Consider the following 12,516-nt stretch of genomic DNA (forward strand, 5'->3'; position numbering starts at 1 on the left):
ACGTTGGACGGTGCCCCTGGACGCATATTTGGCTGCCTTCAACACATCAGTCAGGGTTAATCAATTGCAAAGGCTCCTTTTGCCTGCGTGCTCCTGAGAATTTGTACTACATCCAGGCACGAGTCTCACTTTGTGTGAAGGGTCAGCAGTCTCCCCAGTGGGTTGTAAATGGGTGTCTTGATTTTGTGCATATGTTTGCGACTATCTGGGAGAAAGCATAGCCACAGGGAAGTGAGCTTCTCTCCTGTGATCTTTGTCTTACTGATTTGCCCTTTTCCAAGGGATAGTGAGGTCGATGTCTGTTGTCCTGCTTTCATGGGGGTCAAGCCAACTCCCCTGGAAACTGGAAGACGATGTGTGAATTCTCTCACCCAGTGTCATTCCTCGGTGGAAGGAAGACATTTGTGGTAAGCATCTTCAGGTCTCAGGGGATTTTTCCTGGGGAGAGATATGGCTCGGGTCAATGATGACATAACCTGTCTCGAAGAGAGATGATGACCTAAAAATCGTGCTCAGTGGGTTTATGCTGAGGCCCTGCGAGACACTCCTTTGCCCCGGCCTTATAGATCTTCTTTAGAGCAGACCCCCATTTTCATTCCTTTCACCTGCACCAAGTGACCCAAAACACCTGGGTGGCTGATTTTTGCCAGGCTGATTCCTTGGCTCTTTTCCTCTTTTTGTGTCATTTAGAAAGACCTGCTTCCATGAAACTCACCGTGGCGAGGTCACAAGGTGAGGGAATCACCGTGATTTTCCCTGGCCCCATCTGACACTTGGGCAAGTGAGGATGCAGCCCAAAAGGCAGTAGAGGTTGTTGACAAAGCTGAGGCATGTCCCCTGGTGTTTGCTTGACCTTGCCTGGTTGACTAAGTGGCAGTGATGTGCGTGGATGGATACTTAGGAATCTGAGGATCCTGAAAAATGTGCGCTTGAGTCGTCTCCGATAGCCGGGGTCCAAGTCCGATACGTCCTAGGGAATTGGGAGAAATGCACAACGAGAAGAATGTATTTTCCCAAGATATTTATGGGAGGTGAATGGCTCAGAGCTCTACGGGAGACTGGTCAACTTGCCATATTGAAAGCGTTTGTCAGTTTCAGCTGGCTTCTTAGGATCTGCAGGGCACTTTTCCCAGGAATCTTGAAATTGGATGAGAGATTCCGTAGTCTGATAGCTGGCTCCAGCTTTCAAGTGAAGGTAGCTGCACAGATACCCGCGTAGAAAATCTAAAGTCAGGGTCTATGCCATGTGTGAGGAGGACACGAGGGTCGTGAGCAGTTTCAGGTTCATGCCACAGGAAGTCATGTTTCCTTGGAGCTGTAGACAGTGAATGCAGGTGTAAATGCTGCCTTGCACGAGTGCAAAGATCACTGTTCCTACACAGTTCATTGGAATCCCGTAGAGTTTCCATAAGACTCCTGCTCTGTTTGTGCCAAGAGATCTTCTGATGGTTGATAAGCAGGAGGAGATATGTTCCCTGTGTTACCGTTCTTTGGGAAAGAGGTGGCCGGGTCTGTGTCTCTGCATGGCACAAGGGTGAAATCAAACTCCGGAAATTCGTAGGAGAAGTTTGGGGCAAATTCTTGGAGTAAGCACTCTTCTGAGTGTCCCACAGCTCGTTTGAAGATCCCCAGTTTGGGGAACCCTTGGGTGTAATTTCCTGAGAGTGCTCGTGCACGGGACAGTGCCTGTGGACACAGATTTGGCTTCCTTGTTACATGGGCCAGGCCTGATCAAAATGAAAAGCCTCTCCTTGCCTGGGACCTCCTGAGTTTCTTTTACTACGGTCTGAGACCTCTATGCCATGTCCTGATCTGGCACATGTCTGCCTTTCTGTCAAGGGTGAGCAGTCTCCCTAACGGGTTAGAAGTGCGTGTCTTGATGTTGTCCATATTTTTGAGCACATGTGGGAAAAACCTTAGCTGTTAGACCATGGATGTCTCTCGTGCGATGTCTGGCTTACTTCTTTGTCCTTCCTAAAAGGATTGCAAGGTCCAGGCCTGTTTTCCCGCTTTCATGAGGGTCAAGCTACTCCCCAGGAACCTGGAAGAGGATGTGCGAACATTCTCATCCTGCATGATTCCGGGCTGGATGGAAGATGTCTGTGGTAAGGAACTTGAGGACTCAGGTGATTTTTCCTGGGGATTGATATGTCTCGGGTCAATGATGACACCTCCACTTCTCTGGAAGAGAAATGATGACATTAAAATCACGCTCAATAGGATCACGCTGAGGCCCAGAGGGAAACTGCTTTTCCCCAATCTTAATGATCTCCTTTAGAATGGAGCCCGTTTTGATTCCTTTTACGTCCAGCACGTGATCGAAAACTCCTCACTGACCGATTTTTGTCAAGCTGATTCCTTGGCTCCTTTCCTCTTTTTCTCTGACTTAGAAAGACCTACTCCCAAGAGATTCACCACAGGAAGAACACAAGGTGAGTGAATGATGGCAGTTTTACCTTGTCCCTGCTGATACTTGGACAAGTGAAAACGGAGCCCAAAAGGCAGTCGGGTTTTGTGGAGAAGCTGAGACGCGTGCCCTGCTTTTAGCTTGACCTGACCGATTGAATAAGTGGCGGTGATATGCACGGGTGGATAGTTAGGAAGCACAGGAACCTGGAAGAATTTCCACTTGAGGAATTTTTGATCATCCGGTGCCCAGCCTGGTATGTCTACGGAATTGAGAGAATGCACAGCGAGACAAATGTGCTTTTCTCATATATTTTCCGCTTGGGAATGGCTAGGAGCTCTACTGGAGAAACCGGACATACTTGCCATAGTCGAAAGCCTGTGTCAGTTGCGACTGGACGATTAGGATCTGCAGGGTATCTTTCCCACAAATCCTGGCACTGGGTGAACAATCGAGTAGTCTGATACCTCACTGTAGCTATCAAGAAAAGGTAGCAGCACAAATATCTGAGTCAAAACACTAAGGTCAGGTTCAATGGCATTTGGTAAACGCGATGCGCGCGTCATGACTAGTTTCAGGTACGTGCCACAGGAAGTCACGATCGGCTAACACTCTAGTCAGGAAATGCAGGCATAACTGCTGCCTTCCACATGCGGAAAGATCATTTTCTTGACAGTTCTTTGGAATCTCATAGAGATTCTGTAGAACTGCTTTTCTGTATGCCCCACAGGATCCTGTGGTGGTTGATATACAGGAGGAGATGTTCTCCCTCTATAGGGATTATTCGGGCCTGAGGTAGATTGGATTGTGTCTCTACATGGCTCAGTGGTGAAATCAAAGTGTTGAAGGACTGTGGAAATTTCTAGAAGTGTTGGCACAATTCTTGGAAAGGAACTCATTCCCAAATGTCCTTCCAGCTGATTTGAAGATCCCCAGTTACTGGGGACTCTTGGGTGCCGTATCCCGAGAGTCCAACACGTTGGACGGTGCCCCTGGACGCATATTTGGCTGCCTTCAACACATCAGTCAGGGTTAATCAATTGCAAAGGCTCCTTTTGCCTGCGTGCTCCTGAGAATTTGTACTACATCCAGGCACGAGTCTCACTTTGTGTGAAGGGTCAGCAGTCTCCCCAGTGGGTTGTAAAGGGGTGTCTTGATTTTGTGCATATGTTTGCGACTATCTGGGAGAAAGCATAGCCATAGGGAAGTGAGCTTCTCTCCTGTGATCTTTGTCTTACTGATTTGCCCTTTTCCAAGGGATAGTGAGGTCGATGTCTGTTGTCCTGCTTTCATGGGGGTCAAGCCAACTCCCCTGGAAACTGGAAGACGATGTGTGAATTCTCTCACCCAGTGTCATTCCTCGGTGGAAGGAAGACATTTGTGGTAAGCATCTTCAGGTCTCAGGGGATTTTTCCTGGGGAGAGATATGGCTCGGGTCAATGATGACATAACCTGTCTCGAAGAGAGATGATGACCTAAAAATCGTGCTCAGTGGGTTTATGCTGAGGCCCTGCGAGACACTCCTTTGCCCCGGCCTTATAGATCTTCTTTAGAGCAGACCCCCATTTTCATTCCTTTCACCTGCACCAAGTGACCCAAAACACCTGGGTGGCTGATTTTTGCCAGGCTGATTCCTTGGCTCTTTTCCTCTTTTTGTGTCATTTAGAAAGACCTGCTTCCATGAAACTCACCGTGGCGAGGTCACAAGGTGAGGGAATCACCGTGATTTTCCCTGGCCCCATCTGACACTTGGGCAAGTGAGGATGCAGCCCAAAAGGCAGTAGAGGTTGTTGACAAAGCTGAGGCATGTCCCCTGGTGTTTGCTTGACCTTGCCTGGTTGACTAAGTGGCAGTGATGTGCGTGGATGGATACTTAGGAATCTGAGGATCCTGAAAAATGTGCGCTTGAGTCGTCTCCGATAGCCGGGGTCCAAGTCCGATACGTCCTAGGGAATTGGGAGAAATGCACAACGAGAAGAATGTATTTTCCCAAGATATTTATGGGAGGTGAATGGCTCAGAGCTCTACGGGAGACTGGTCAACTTGCCATATTGAAAGCGTTTGTCAGTTTCAGCTGGCTTCTTAGGATCTGCAGGGCACTTTTCCCAGGAATCTTGAAATTGGATGAGAGATTCCGTAGTCTGATAGCTGGCTCCAGCTTTCAAGTGAAGGTAGCTGCACAGATACCCGCGTAGAAAATCTAAAGTCAGGGTCTATGCCATGTGTGAGGAGGACACGAGGGTCGTGAGCAGTTTCAGGTTCATGCCACAGGAAGTCATGTTTCCTTGGAGCTGTAGACAGTGAATGCAGGTGTAAATGCTGCCTTGCACGAGTGCAAAGATCACTGTTCCTACACAGTTCATTGGAATCCCGTAGAGTTTCCATAAGACTCCTGCTCTGTTTGTGCCAAGAGATCTTCTGATGGTTGATAAGCAGGAGGAGATATGTTCCCTGTGTTACCGTTCTTTGGGAAAGAGGTGGCCGGGTCTGTGTCTCTGCATGGCACAAGGGTGAAATCAAACTCCGGAAATTCGTAGGAGAAGTTTGGGGCAAATTCTTGGAGTAAGCACTCTTCTGAGTGTCCCACAGCTCGTTTGAAGATCCCCAGTTTGGGGAACCCTTGGGTGTAATTTCCTGAGAGTGCTCGTGCACGGGACAGTGCCTGTGGACACAGATTTGGCTTCCTTGTTACATGGGCCAGGCCTGATCAAAATGAAAAGCCTCTCCTTGCCTGGGACCTCCTGAGTTTCTTTTACTACGGTCTGAGACCTCTATGCCATGTCCTGATCTGGCACATGTCTGCCTTTCTGTCAAGGGTGAGCAGTCTCCCTAACGGGTTAGAAGTGCGTGTCTTGATGTTGTCCATATTTTTGAGCACATGTGGGAAAAACCTTAGCTGTTAGACCATGGATGTCTCTCGTGCGATGTCTGGCTTACTTCTTTGTCCTTCCTAAAAGGATTGCAAGGTCCAGGCCTGTTTTCCCGCTTTCATGAGGGTCAAGCTACTCCCCAGGAACCTGGAAGAGGATGTGCGAACATTCTCATCCTGCATGATTCCGGGCTGGATGGAAGATGTCTGTGGTAAGGAACTTGAGGACTCAGGTGATTTTTCCTGGGGATTGATATGTCTCGGGTCAATGATGACACCTCCACTTCTCTGGAAGGGAAATGATGACATTAAAATCACGCTCAATAGGATCACGCTGAGGCCCAGAGGGAAACTGCTTTTCCCCAATCTTAATGATCTCCTTTAGAATGGAGCCCGTTTTGATTCCTTTTACGTCCAGCACGTGATCGAAAACTCCTCACTGACCGATTTTTGTCAAGCTGATTCCTTGGCTCCTTTCCTCTTTTTCTCTGACTTAGAAAGACCTACTCCCAAGAGATTCACCACAGGAAGAACACAAGGTGAGTGAATGATGGCAGTTTTACCTTGTCCCTGCTGATACTTGGACAAGTGAAAACGGAGCCCAAAAGGCAGTCGGGTTTTGTGGAGAAGCTGAGACGCGTGCCCTGCTTTTAGCTTGACCTGACCGATTGAATAAGTGGCGGTGATATGCACGGGTGGATAGTTAGGAAGCACAGGAACCTGGAAGAATTTCCACTTGAGGAATTTTTGATCATCCGGTGCCCAGCCTGGTATGTCTACGGAATTGAGAGAATGCACAGCGAGACAAATGTGCTTTTCTCATATATTTTCCGCTTGGGAATGGCTAGGAGCTCTACTGGAGAAACCGGACATACTTGCCATAGTCGAAAGCCTGTGTCAGTTGCGACTGGACGATTAGGATCTGCAGGGTATCTTTCCCACAAATCCTGGCACTGGGTGAACAATCGAGTAGTCTGATACCTCACTGTAGCTATCAAGAAAAGGTAGCAGCACAAATATCTGAGTCAAAACACTAAGGTCAGGTTCGATGGCATTTGGTAAACGCGATGCGCGCGTCATGACTAGTTTCAGGTACGTGCCACAGGAAGTCACGATCGGCTAACACTCTAGTCAGGAAATGCAGGCATAACTGCTGCCTTCCACATGCGGAAAGATCATTTTCTTGACAGTTCTTTGGAATCTCATAGAGATTCTGTAGAACTGCTTTTCTGTATGCCCCACAGGATCCTGTGGTGGTTGATATACAGGAGGAGATGTTCTCCCTCTATAGGGATTATTCGGGCCTGAGGTAGATTGGATTGTGTCTCTACATGGCTCAGTGGTGAAATCAAAGTGTTGAAGGACTGTGGAAATTTCTAGAAGTGTTGGCACAATTCTTGGAAAGGAACTCATTCCCAAATGTCCTTCCAGCTGATTTGAAGATCCCCAGTTACTGGGGACTCTTGGGTGCCGTATCCCGAGAGTCCAACACGTTGGACGGTGCCCCTGGACGCATATTTGGCTGCCCTTCAACACATCAGTCAGGGTTAATCAATTGCAAAGGCTCCTTTTGCCTGCGTGCTCCTGAGAATTTGTACTACATCCAGGCACGAGTCTCACTTTGTGTGAAGGGTCAGCAGTCTCCCCAGTGGGTTGTAAATGGGTGTCTTGATTTTGTGCATATGTTTGCGACTATCTGGGAGAAAGCATAGCCATAGGGAAGTGAGCTTCTCTCCTGTGATCTTTGTCTTACTGATTTGCCCTTTTCCAAGGGATAGTGAGGTCGATGTCTGTTGTCCTGCTTTCATGGGGGTCAAGCCAACTCCCCTGGAAACTGGAAGACGATGTGTGAATTCTCTCACCCAGTGTCATTCCTCGGTGGAAGGAAGACATTTGTGGTAAGCATCTTCAGGTCTCAGGGGATTTTTCCTGGGGAGAGATATGGCTCGGGTCAATGATGACATAACCTGTCTCGAAGAGAGATGATGACCTAAAAATCGTGCTCAGTGGGTTTATGCTGAGGCCCTGCGAGACACTCCTTTGCCCCGGCCTTATAGATCTTCTTTAGAGCAGACCCCCATTTTCATTCCTTTCACCTGCACCAAGTGACCCAAAACACCTGGGTGGCTGATTTTTGCCAGGCTGATTCCTTGGCTCTTTTCCTCTTTTTGTGTCATTTAGAAAGACCTGCTTCCATGAAACTCACCGTGGCGAGGTCACAAGGTGAGGGAATCACCGTGATTTTCCCTGGCCCCATCTGACACTTGGGCAAGTGAGGATGCAGCCCAAAAGGCAGTAGAGGTTGTTGACAAAGCTGAGGCATGTCCCCTGGTGTTTGCTTGACCTTGCCTGGTTGACTAAGTGGCAGTGATGTGCGTGGATGGATACTTAGGAATCTGAGGATCCTGAAAAATGTGCGCTTGAGTCGTCTCCGATAGCCGGGGTCCAAGTCCGATACGTCCTAGGGAATTGGGAGAAATGCACAACGAGAAGAATGTATTTTCCCAAGATATTTATGGGAGGTGAATGGCTCAGAGCTCTACGGGAGACTGGTCAACTTGCCATATTGAAAGCGTTTGTCAGTTTCAGCTGGCTTCTTGGGATCTGCAGGGCACTTTTCCCAGGAAGCTTGAAATTGGATGAGAGATTCCGTAGTCTGATAGCTGGCTCCAGCTTTCAAGTGAAGGTAGCTGCACAGATACCCGCGTAGAAAATCTAAAGTCAGGGTCTATGCCATGTGTGAGGAGGACACGAGGGTCGTGAGCAGTTTCAGGTTCATGCCACAGGAAGTCATGTTTCCTTGGAGCTGTAGACAGTGAATGCAGGTGTAAATGCTGCCTTGCACGAGTGCAAAGATCACTGTTCCTACACAGTTCATTGGAATCCCGTAGAGTTTCCATAAGACTCCTGCTCTGTTTGTGCCAAGAGATCTTCTGATGGTTGATAAGCAGGAGGAGATATGTTCCCTGTGTTACCGTTCTTTGGGAAAGAGGTGGCCGGGTCTGTGTCTCTGCATGGCACAAGGGTGAAATCAAACTCCGGAAATTCGTAGGAGAAGTTTGGGGCAAATTCTTGGAGTAAGCACTCTTCTGAGTGTCCCACAGCTCGTTTGAAGATCCCCAGTTTGGGGAACCCTTGGGTGTAATTTCCTGAGAGTGCTCGTGCACGGGACAGTGCCTGTGGACACAGATTTGGCTTCCTTGTTACATGGGCCAGGCCTGATCAAAATGAAAAGCCTCTCCTTGCCTGGGACCTCCTGAGTTTCTTTTACTACGGTCTGAGACCTCTATGCCATGTCCTGATCTGGCACATGTCTGCCTTTCTGTCAAGGGTGAGCAGTCTCCCTAACGGGTTAGAAGTGCGTGTCTTGATGTTGTCCATATTTTTGAGCACATGTGGGAAAAACCTTAGCTGTTAGACCATGGATGTCTCTCGTGCGATGTCTGGCTTACTTCTTTGTCCTTCCTAAAAGGATTGCAAGGTCCAGGCCTGTTTTCCCGCTTTCATGAGGGTCAAGCTACTCCCCAGGAACCTGGAAGAGGATGTGCGAACATTCTCATCCTGCATGATTCCGGGCTGGATGGAAGATGTCTGTGGTAAGGAACTTGAGGACTCAGGTGATTTTTCCTGGGGATTGATATGTCTCGGGTCAATGATGACACCTCCACTTCTCTGGAAGAGAAATGATGACATTAAAATCACGCTCAATAGGATCACGCTGAGGCCCAGAGGGAAACTGCTTTTCCCCAATCTTAATGATCTCCTTTAGAATGGAGCCCGTTTTGATTCCTTTTACGTCCAGCACGTGATCGAAAACTCCTCACTGACCGATTTTTGTCAAGCTGATTCCTTGGCTCCTTTCCTCTTTTTCTCTGACTTAGAAAGACCTACTCCCAAGAGATTCACCACAGGAAGAACACAAGGTGAGTGAATGATGGCAGTTTTACCTTGTCCCTGCTGATACTTGGACAAGTGAAAACGGAGCCCAAAAGGCAGTCGGGTTTTGTGGAGAAGCTGAGACGCGTGCCCTGCTTTTAGCTTGACCTGACCGATTGAATAAGTGGCGGTGATATGCACGGGTGGATAGTTAGGAAGCACAGGAACCTGGAAGAATTTCCACTTGAGGAATTTTTGATCATCCGGTGCCCAGCCTGGTATGTCTACGGAATTGAGAGAATGCACAGCGAGACAAATGTGCTTTTCTCATATATTTTCCGCTTGGGAATGGCTAGGAGCTCTACTGGAGAAACCGGACATACTTGCCATAGTCGAAAGCCTGTGTCAGTTGCGACTGGACGATTAGGATCTGCAGGGTATCTTTCCCACAAATCCTGGCACTGGGTGAACAATCGAGTAGTCTGATACCTCACTGTAGCTATCAAGAAAAGGTAGCAGCACAAATATCTGAGTCAAAACACTAAGGTCAGGTTCGATGGCATTTGGTAAACGCGATGCGCGCGTCATGACTAGTTTCAGGTACGTGCCACAGGAAGTCACGATCGGCTAACACTCTAGTCAGGAAATGCAGGCATAACTGCTGCCTTCCACATGCGGAAAGATCATTTTCTTGACAGTTCTTTGGAATCTCATAGAGATTCTGTAGAACTGCTTTTCTGTATGCCCCACAGGATCCTGTGGTGGTTGATATACAGGAGGAGATGTTCTCCCTCTATAGGGATTATTCGGGCCTGAGGTAGATTGGATTGTGTCTCTACATGGCTCAGTGGTGAAATCAAAGTGTTGAAGGACTGTGGAAATTTCTAGAAGTGTTGGCACAATTCTTGGAAAGGAACTCATTCCCAAATGTCCTTCCAGCTGATTTGAAGATCCCCAGTTACTGGGGACTCTTGGGTGCCGTATCCCGAGAGTCCAACACGTTGGACGGTGCCCCTGGACGCATATTTGGCTGCCTTCAACACATCAGTCAGGGTTAATCAATTGCAAAGGCTCCTTTTGCCTGCGTGCTCCTGAGAATTTGTACTACATCCAGGCACGAGTCTCACTTTGTGTGAAGGGTCAGCAGTCTCCCCAGTGGGTTGTAAAGGGGTGTCTTGATTTTGTGCATATGTTTGCGACTATCTGGGAGAAAGCATAGCCATAGGGAAGTGAGCTTCTCTCCTGTGATCTTTGTCTTACTGATTTGCCCTTTTCCAAGGGATAGTGAGGTCGATGTCTGTTGTCCTGCTTTCATGGGGGTCAAGCCAACTCCCCTGGAAACTGGAAGACGATGTGTGAATTCTCTCACCCAGTGTCATTCCTCGGTGGAAGGAAGACATTTGTGGTAAGCATCTTCAGGTCTCAGGGGATTTTTCCTGGGGAGAGATATGGCTCGGGTCAATGATGACATAACCTGTCTCGAAGAGAGATGATGACCTAAAAATCGTGCTCAGTGGGTTTATGCTGAGGCCCTGCGAGACACTCCTTTGCCCCGGCCTTATAGATCTTCTTTAGAGCAGACCCCCATTTTCATTCCTTTCACCTGCACCAAGTGACCCAAAACACCTGGGTGGCTGATTTTTGCCAGGCTGATTCCTTGGCTCTTTTCCTCTTTTTGTGTCATTTAGAAAGACCTGCTTCCATGAAACTCACCGTGGCGAGGTCACAAGGTGAGGGAATCACCGTGATTTTCCCTGGCCCCATCTGACACTTGGGCAAGTGAGGATGCAGCCCAAAAGGCAGTAGAGGTTGTTGACAAAGCTGAGGCATGTCCCCTGGTGTTTGCTTGACCTTGCCTGGTTGACTAAGTGGCAGTGATGTGCGTGGATGGATACTTAGGAATCTGAGGATCCTGAAAAATGTGCGCTTGAGTCGTCTCCGATAGCCGGGGTCCAAGTCCGATACGTCCTAGGGAATTGGGAGAAATGCACAACGAGAAGAATGTATTTTCCCAAGATATTTATGGGAGGTGAATGGCTCAGAGCTCTACGGGAGACTGGTCAACTTGCCATATTGAAAGCGTTTGTCAGTTTCAGCTGGCTTCTTAGGATCTGCAGGGCACTTTTCCCAGGAATCTTGAAATTGGATGAGAGATTCCGTAGTCTGATAGCTGGCTCCAGCTTTCAAGTGAAGGTAGCTGCACAGATACCCGCGTAGAAAATCTAAAGTCAGGGTCTATGCCATGTGTGAGGAGGACACGAGGGTCGTGAGCAGTTTCAGGTTCATGCCACAGGAAGTCATGTTTCCTTGGAGCTGTAGACAGTGAATGCAGGTGTAAATGCTGCCTTGCACGAGTGCAAAGATCACTGTTCCTACACAGTTCATTGGAATCCCGTAGAGTTTCCATAAGACTCCTGCTCTGTTTGTGCCAAGAGATCTTCTGATGGTTGATAAGCAGGAGGAGATATGTTCCCTGTGTTACCGTTCTTTGGGAAAGAGGTGGCCGGGTCTGTGTCTCTGCATGGCACAAGGGTGAAATCAAACTCCGGAAATTCGTAGGAGAAGTTTGGGGCAAATTCTTGGAGTAAGCACTCTTCTGAGTGTCCCACAGCTCGTTTGAAGATCCCCAGTTTGGGGAACCCTTGGGTGTAATTTCCTGAGAGTGCTCGTGCACGGGACAGTGCCTGTGGACACAGATTTGGCTTCCTTGTTACATGGGCCAGGCCTGATCAAAATGAAAAGCCTCTCCTTGCCTGGGACCTCCTGAGTTTCTTTTACTACGGTCTGAGACCTCTATGCCATGTCCTGATCTGGCACATGTCTGCCTTTCTGTCAAGGGTGAGCAGTCTCCCTAACGGGTTAGAAGTGCGTGTCTTGATGTTGTCCATATTTTTGAGCACATGTGGGAAAAACCTTAGCTGTTAGACCATGGATGTCTCTCGTGCGATGTCTGGCTTACTTCTTTGTCCTTCCTAAAAGGATTGCAAGGTCCAGGCCTGTTTTCCCGCTTTCATGAGGGTCAAGCTACTCCCCAGGAACCTGGAAGAGGATGTGCGAACATTCTCATCCTGCATGATTCCGGGCTGGATGGAAGATGTCTGTGGTAAGGAACTTGAGGACTCAGGTGATTTTTCCTGGGGATTGATATGTCTCGGGTCAATGATGACACCTCCACTTCTCTGGAAGAGAAATGATGACATTAAAATCACGCTCAATAGGATCACGCTGAGGCCCAGAGGGAAACTGCTTTTCCCCAATCTTAATGATCTCCTTTAGAATGGAGCCCGTTTTGATTCCTTTTACGTCCAGCACGTGATCGAAAACTCCTCACTGACCGATTTTTGTCAAGCTGATTCCTTGGCTC

General features: G+C 48.3%; 8 non-coding genes across 8 annotated transcripts; all 8 read left to right on the forward strand.

Moving 5' to 3' along the window:
• The first annotated feature begins 457 nt into the window (after positions 1–457).
• LOC126057716 (small nucleolar RNA SNORD115) lies at positions 458–535 on the forward strand. Its single transcript, XR_007512791.1, has one exon. It is a non-coding gene; the product is annotated as a small nucleolar RNA SNORD115 (small nucleolar RNA).
• A 1,620-nt stretch (positions 536–2,155) lies between these two features.
• LOC126057593 (small nucleolar RNA SNORD115) lies at positions 2,156–2,236 on the forward strand. The gene has a single exon (XR_007512671.1). It is a non-coding gene; the product is annotated as a small nucleolar RNA SNORD115 (small nucleolar RNA).
• Positions 2,237–3,840: 1,604 nt separating this feature from the next.
• On the forward strand, positions 3,841–3,918 carry LOC126057718 (small nucleolar RNA SNORD115). The gene has a single exon (XR_007512792.1). It is a non-coding gene; the product is annotated as a small nucleolar RNA SNORD115 (small nucleolar RNA).
• A 1,620-nt stretch (positions 3,919–5,538) lies between these two features.
• LOC126057649 (small nucleolar RNA SNORD115) lies at positions 5,539–5,619 on the forward strand. The gene has a single exon (XR_007512724.1). It is a non-coding gene; the product is annotated as a small nucleolar RNA SNORD115 (small nucleolar RNA).
• Positions 5,620–7,224: 1,605 nt separating this feature from the next.
• Positions 7,225–7,302, forward strand: LOC126057719 (small nucleolar RNA SNORD115). The gene has a single exon (XR_007512793.1). It is a non-coding gene; the product is annotated as a small nucleolar RNA SNORD115 (small nucleolar RNA).
• Positions 7,303–8,922: 1,620 nt separating this feature from the next.
• On the forward strand, positions 8,923–9,003 carry LOC126057595 (small nucleolar RNA SNORD115). Its single transcript, XR_007512672.1, has one exon. It is a non-coding gene; the product is annotated as a small nucleolar RNA SNORD115 (small nucleolar RNA).
• A 1,604-nt stretch (positions 9,004–10,607) lies between these two features.
• LOC126057720 (small nucleolar RNA SNORD115) lies at positions 10,608–10,685 on the forward strand. The gene has a single exon (XR_007512794.1). It is a non-coding gene; the product is annotated as a small nucleolar RNA SNORD115 (small nucleolar RNA).
• A 1,620-nt stretch (positions 10,686–12,305) lies between these two features.
• On the forward strand, positions 12,306–12,386 carry LOC126057596 (small nucleolar RNA SNORD115). Its single transcript, XR_007512673.1, has one exon. It is a non-coding gene; the product is annotated as a small nucleolar RNA SNORD115 (small nucleolar RNA).
• The last annotated feature ends 130 nt before the right edge of the window (positions 12,387–12,516 follow it).

Source organism: Elephas maximus, chromosome 13 (genome assembly GCF_024166365.1).
Source record: "Elephas maximus indicus isolate mEleMax1 chromosome 13, mEleMax1 primary haplotype, whole genome shotgun sequence".
Lineage (NCBI taxonomy): Eukaryota > Metazoa > Chordata > Mammalia > Proboscidea > Elephantidae > Elephas > Elephas maximus.